The 7524-nt window shown below is 40.4% G+C and overlaps 1 long non-coding RNA gene across 1 annotated transcript; it reads right to left on the reverse strand.

The window, feature by feature from the left end:
* Positions 1-224: 224 nt before the first annotated feature.
* Positions 225-4934, reverse strand: LOC132954369 (uncharacterized). The gene is made up of 3 exons (XR_009665751.1): positions 3905-4934; positions 710-825; positions 225-352 (listed from the first exon to the last, which is right to left on the reverse strand). It is a non-coding gene; the product is annotated as an uncharacterized LOC132954369 (long non-coding RNA).
* Positions 4935-7524: the final 2590 nt, after the last annotated feature.

Raw genomic sequence — 7524 nt, forward strand, 5'->3', positions numbered from 1 at the left:
CGGTCTCTTCTTCCACTGCAGCAGCCTGCTTGTATGTCACCTGGTGTTAAGATATAAAACAAGATGGCAATGAGATCTGACAACTGCAAATGATCAAGTAAAAAAAAAAACATGATAAAACTTGTAACTTTGACTGAAAACCTGCACCAGAAAAACAATGCTTATACCTTCCACACAGTTCGGAACTGCATAGTGTTGTATAAATTAACATAGATATTTTGTAACAGCATTATCCACATTACTTCATTACCTGTGCCCCAGCATAATCTCCCTTTGAATCCTCATGGGAAGTCAGCACTGTAGGGAAGGTGTTTGCTTCTACTGCCACAGCAGAAGCCTTCTTGCTTACAGCCTAAAATTAATATAAATGAGACATGACTTTATGATCCATTTCTATGTAAAAACTCATGTAAAAATGGAAATAGAAGACTGGCCTATTTTTACGTTCATAAAATAAATAACTGACTATATTCGATTTCACCAGTGTGTACATGAAACTTCTCTGATAGAATTCAGGCTTATTGAGACATGCCTACACCTGAACGCATTGGATTTTAACAAAACAGCAGATTGAAGCCAGTTTTTTTCTGTAAAATATCTTCTGACAAGTAGCCTAAATATTTCTTTATTCCAAATGTGTGTGTTAATGAATAGTATTTAGAAATGCAATGCCGTAATTTGCAGCTACCAAAAGGGCTTGAGGTCATACCTTTGATATTGTTGATAAATCTTTCTGCAAACCATGGCTTGTCTCTCGAAGACAGAATGTACGACATTGCATCTTAGACAGGCTTTATCCTGGACTTCCTTTTGGACATCCTGGCTCTGTGAAAATATTTGTATATCATTACACAGCTGTGCTACACGAGAAAACAGACTGCTCATTAACTTAGTAATTTCAAGGAGACATATTTATGTTCAAAGGTGATATTTGTTGGAAAGTTATCAGAGTCGCATCGCACCTTATTTTATTTTTTAATTTTCACAGTTATGAGAACATAGCATGTGATACGAGTATCGCAATTTTGGATTCATGCTTCAACTACTGTGACTCCTCCACATAGATCATGAAATCACTAGCAAGATGGCGGCGTGGTCAGTCGCAGCGGCCCAGCACTCTTCACGCCAAGGCAACTTTTATGTTTTAATTGTGTTGTATTTATGTCTTTGTCATCTCGACGAAGTAGCAGTTACACGTATACAGTACAGCAGATATGAACTTTTCACTGGTGCTGAGAAAAATTAAAGCTGCCTGAGCCGGACTGGAACTTTATACCACCTACATACAAACCCCGAATTTGCAGAGATACACTATCTGTAAAAACAGTTCAAGTCTGGACTGAGGAAGCTACCTCAGCACTTCCAAGACTGTTTTGACGGGGTGCGTTTCCTTGTCTGACTTCCTGTCTGAGCTGTCATTTTCTGTCCATCTTGACGCGTGCCTGCAGCGTACTCCGGCGAAAATAGACTTGCTGCGTATTTGAAACGAAGCAGAGCGTAGTGCTGTTGGTGGCACGCGCCGGAGACGGACCGCAGCGCACCCTGTGTGAACACAGTGATTGACTAGAGTGGCAGCTAAGTACGGCGTAGTGCGTGGCGCTGACGGACCGCGGCGCGCACGGAGTGTGAACTGGGGGATTACAGAGAGGCACGGGGGAGATTGAGGAGGGGCATCAAAGTGGCTAAGCATAGGTACAAACAGCGCATAGAGGGCCACTTTAATAACAACATCTCCAGGTGCATGTGGCAGGGAATAAAATCTAACACCGGCTACAAAGACAGCTACACAGCTTCAAGCCCTACAGACATAACACTACCTGACACTCTGAATGAGTTTGCCCGCTTTGACAGACTGAACACTGAGACCAACATCTGCTCTGCACTGCCAGTTAAGGACCCTCCTATAAAGATCGAACTACATCAAGTCAGATCCACCCTGGGCAGAGTTGACACCAGGAAAGCAGCAGGACCTGATGGTGTATCTGGACGAATCTTAAAGGACTGTGCAGACCAGCTAGCAGGGGTATTAACTATCATCTTTAACCACTCTCTAGTCCCTACATGCCTTAAGGCGGCCACAATCGTCCCTATCCAAAAGAAAACCAAGGTGAACGGCCTGAATGACTATCGCTCTGTTGCTTTAACCCCCATCATCAGAAAATGTTTTGAGAGAATTATTCTCTCTCACATTAAAGCTGTAATACCTGCAGAACTTGACCAACAACAATTTGCATACCGGACTAACAGATCAACAGACGATGCAATTATAACAACCCTCCACACAGCCCTTACACACTTAGACCACAAGAACACATATGTAAGGATGCTGTTTGTTGACTTTAGTTCCGCATTTAACACCATCATTCCCATAAACTTGTCAAAAAACTGAGCAAACTGGCTTTAAGCAGTTCACTGTGCATGTGGATATTGGACTTTCTGAGCAACATACCTCAAAGGGTCAGGATGGGAGACCACACCTCATCCACTCTGGTCCTGAACACAGGAACACCGCAGGGGTGTGTCCTCAGCCCCCTCCTCTACTCCCTCTTTACACATGACTGTGCTCCCATCCACTCCTCCAACACCATCATCAAGTTCGCCGATGACACCACCATTGTAGGACTGATAACTGAAAACAACGAGACGGCCTACAGGAAAGAGGTTCAACATCTGGTACAGTGGTGCTTTCATAACGACCTGGATTTAAACACAACAAAAACAAAAGAAATAATCGTGGACTTCAGGAAAACAAGACACACTGAACATTCTGCCCTCTGGATACAGGGAGAGGAGGTAGAGAGGGTGGAGAGTTTTAAATTCTTGGGAGTCTGCATTTCAGCTGACCTCACCTGGTCAAAAAACATCTCCTACCAGGTGGGGAAAGCGCAGCAAAGACTCCACTTCCTCAGGAAGCTGAGACAGGCTCACCTTCCTCAACCCCTGCTGATAAACTTTTACTGGGCCACCATGGAGAGTCTCCTGGTCTACTGCTGCACTGTGGGTTTACGAGCTGCACAGCAGAGGACAGGAGGGATCTGCAGCGGGTGGGCGGGACAACACTACCAGCCCTCAGCGAAATACACACCAGCCGGCTCCAAAGGAAAGCAAGCTGCATAATAAACAACTCCACCCACCCTGGAAACAGCATCTTCTCCCCCCTTCCCTCTGGAAGGAGATACAGAACAATCAAATTAAAGACAAACAGACTCAGAAACAGTTTCTTCCCCCCCACACACACACACACAAAATCTAAGACAGACTGTGGACACTGACCGCCTTAGGACTGAGGCCAGTCCTGCCTCAAACAAACTCAATTAAGCACTTCTTTCAGAGTATTTTTACTGTTTTACTGCTTCTTATGATGTGATTTTTGTTTGTCTCTACATAATCAGTCTTATCGTCAATCAGTGTGTGCTGTTTGTCTGTGTGTGCTGCAAATGACAGGAGCTGCTAAACTGTGTTTCGTTGTTTTTATAGCAAAGACAATAAAGATATATTCTATTCTACTCTGTTCTGAACCCCTGAATAATTACATCGGTTGATTATTTCATAACTCGTGTTACACTTTAAAGGGTGGCTCGGACCGCGACGCATTACCTGACTAGGCCCAAAGCCTTCAGCGACACATTTAACATGAAGCAGAGTTTATGTTACAATGCTTTGTCTGGCCGTATGTGAACGTTTTTACCACTCAAACATTACATTACGTGTGATCGGATGGCCCCTTCAAACACGGTTAGTTACAAAATACAAGCCTGCGGCTAACACTATTAGCACTTAGCCGCAAGTTACCTGTAGGCTACGTTAGCACAACAACGTCTTCCATATATCAGCACTTTCGTAGAAAAATACGAGACAAGTTTCTCCACAGAAACGGCAACAACACATTTATCAAATAGCTCACCAAACGTCTGTTAACGTTAGACACCACGTTGAAACTCCGCACTGTAGGTATTACAATCCACCACCGTGTTGTTGTCACTCTGGTATCTCATGAATATTCACAGGCTTAATTAGCCATGTGCTCGGCTGGGCGCATGAAACACACCCCGGCTCAGAGCATGGGGAAGAGTAGTCATACACAGAAAGTAGATCCATCTTATTGATACGTTTTTAAATGTAATAGCAGTCAAAATAACTGAAAGTCTATCCCATCAAGGAGTTCAATATGAAATGATGACAATGTAATGTATGCCCAAGGTGACAATATCCATCCGACTATCATTCATGTTTTAATCCATGTACCAAATGGACCATATTTACCCCTAATTATATCAAAACACCAATTATATTGAATTATGACCAAATTTCAAAGTAGTGTGCATTGCATTGTCATAAACTAAACTGGAAGGCTGTATGCAAGTGAAAGCATAGGCAGTCTCCAAAGCTATTGGTTAGCAGCTAACTAGCTTTAGCTAACAGAAGCAAGCAAACAGTCTCACATAGTTGTATCTCAGGGAACAGTGCTTGCTGTACTCCCATATTCTTCTGTTTTATGTAATAAATTGTAAAATGTTAATGAAGTTTATATGAAAATAAAATAAAAACTAGAAACCTGAAGCTAGCGATTAGCAGTCAGTGATCTACAGCTAAAATTAGCAATCTATATCGAATGGTACTTTTTATATATTTTTTTTAAAGAATGTAAAAAGTTGCACAAAACTCCTACAGTCAAAAGAATATTAGTTAAAAAAAACAAAACTTGAAGTAAACTTACCTTATTAACATGCAAAGTTCTTCAGTCGGTACTGGGCATTGCTCCGTGTTGTGCTTCAGCTCACTATCAAAATCCTGTAAAATCCTGCGAGACTATGACACTTGATGTTCAAGGCATCTCATTGGCTAATACGACACACACTTCCGGAAGTCTGTATCCTGCTGCAGTGGCATGAAAGATCCACGATCGACTCGTGGCGCACACCCACTTCACACACACATTTCCAATTTTTGTTACCTTTTGGGCCAAGTAAAAAAAAAGCATGAGGAGTATCAGTGAAGCCTCCTGAGCTACTTTGAAGCAATAAACATTTTGGGGCCCAGCATTTTGGCCCCACAAGAATTCATGGCATCATACCGTTGGTGGGCTACCGGTGGTATGGCCCAACCAACCAAGAAATGTGAGAGCACACACACACACACACACACACACACACACGTTTATATCATCTATGGGGACCAGGTTTTTAATCATTACTTGTGGGGACCACCTTTTCTAGAGGTGCCTCAGGTCTGAAAAAAAATGGGTAAAGTTTCCATTGCCAAGTGAGCCTATACACACCTTCAAACCTTTGAAATGATGAAGTAAAAGTTTCCCCATGCATTATGGGGACTTCCGGAAGAACCAGTTAACATGTTTACAGGGGACCACATTTTGCATAAATTAGCAAATATTAGCATACTTCACACATTTCATTATGTGACTAATGGCGACCCATTTTTACATAAAATGGCAAATGATGTACTTTTTAATCATATCAATTCCCCAGAATATTGCATTTGCATAGAAATGAGTAAATTACATGTAGTACATCTGTCACAGTTCAAATTCTGGAATGGTTAGATTTTGATGCTGACCATTGTTCTGGCCTCTTTAGCCATAACTCTGATCACCAAAACTCACAATGTCATCACTGATGCAAGACACAAGACCCTGTTGTGCTGTATCTGGCCTCACAACATAACATAAGTAATGTTAGGATCACATTACTCTGGTCAGGTTATGTTCTTTCGTTTATCATTCAGTAAGCCAGCTACTAGCTGTGGGATGTGAACAAATACCGTATTATTACAAACATGGAGTACAACCACATTTAATAATACTTTGTTTAGCAGCACCTCGATTCATGCAGAATGCATTTTTTTTTTAAATGATGCAATGATCACATTACATATATGAAGGTGCAAATAGGATAATTATATTAGCATTCATACTAGAGGCATTGTTCTGACTTTTCTGATTCTTTTCTGAGTGTTGAAACACTGAACATGTTGTCTGAAGTAATTTCAGTGCTAAGACTTCAGTAGAGAATCATTGTTTAGACATTGTTGCCCAACCCATATATGCCATACAAACACTAAAAACTGCCTAAAAGCTAATGAGTAAGCAAATCTTTGTTCTGATCACAAAGACAATTTTTAAGACCAGAAAAGGGACCCCGTTAGTTACCAACAGATTAGCACACAAGTAGCCAATATCCATAAATAACAAGTAATGTATGTAACTTCAAGTACACTATCTGTTGATATTTGGGGCACATACTCTGTATGCGTTTGTTTATCATTTACAAAGGGTATTGCTTAAGCCAGATTATACAACAATGAAAGCAAATCATAATACATCCATACAGGATTAGTAATACACAGCTGTTAGCTGGTGGTTGTTTGACAGATATACCACTTCTTCCCCCAAAAGCCAAACACATCTTAAATCACAGCCAAACCAGTAGAGCTATCAATCAACTGTGCTGTTACTTTGATGGGGGATGCACATTTGAGATTCACAACGGTGTCAAGTCATTTGATGTGGCTGCAGAAGCACTTCTAATAAGCATGAAAGAGGAGGATATCACATCAATACGCAAGAAGGTTGAAGTAATTCAGACATTAAACTTATTTGGTCAGATGCTCTAGTTGGATGAGCAGATGACATCATGTCATGGCACTCTGTATCGGGCTGTAAATAAAGATGGTGTCGTGAAACCATAAGCATGCCCATTAGATTAAAAAGCCACTGGCCATTTTAAACCTCATTTTGGGGCAAAGTCACATAACTTTAAGTGTATTTCATCCTGGTTTAAGTTTTCATCAGAATTGATTGGAAAAACAAAATTATTATTATTATTTTTTTTACATGCAGTTTTTATGTCCAATGACCACAGGAAGTGGAGTTTGGCTCTCTCAACATACTGTACATCTAAATATGAGCAGGGTATTGCTAGCCCAACATAGCTGCCATGGGGCTTTGACAAGATGGCTGCCAAGTGGTAAGGCCTGTAAGGCCTGAAAGGACTTTAGTCAGCAAACATGTAGCATCACCCTTATATAACTGGCAATCATCAAAATTAGTTACATTTAAATCCTTGTAAATATGTATTTTATAGTTCTCCAATAAATCAAACTCAAACTGAACAACTTAATGTTTTAAGTTTTAATGAATCCACGTAGTTGAAATTGCTGAAGTTGTTATTTAATGACTTGGGACTGAGACTCAAATCAACTTCTCTTACAAATAGCATATTTAAACTAAAACAGTGCAATAAATATAACATTGAATGTTAACAATGCAAAATGTTTGAAACTGCTTTGCAAATAAACAAAAACTTCCCAAAACATTAACATTCAAAAAATTGTGCTATTTTACTTCTCCGATTTTTTTTTCAGGCAAACAGTATAAAGATAAAGATAAACTTTATTGATCCCCCGTGGGGGAAATTTGTGCATTACAGCAGCTCCAGAAAACAGGGGACAGGAATATAATTATTACAAATAAAAATAGAAGTTAAAATCAAATCAAACATATTTACA

Source organism: Labrus mixtus, chromosome 2 (genome assembly GCF_963584025.1).
Source record: "Labrus mixtus chromosome 2, fLabMix1.1, whole genome shotgun sequence".
Lineage (NCBI taxonomy): Eukaryota > Metazoa > Chordata > Actinopteri > Labriformes > Labridae > Labrus > Labrus mixtus.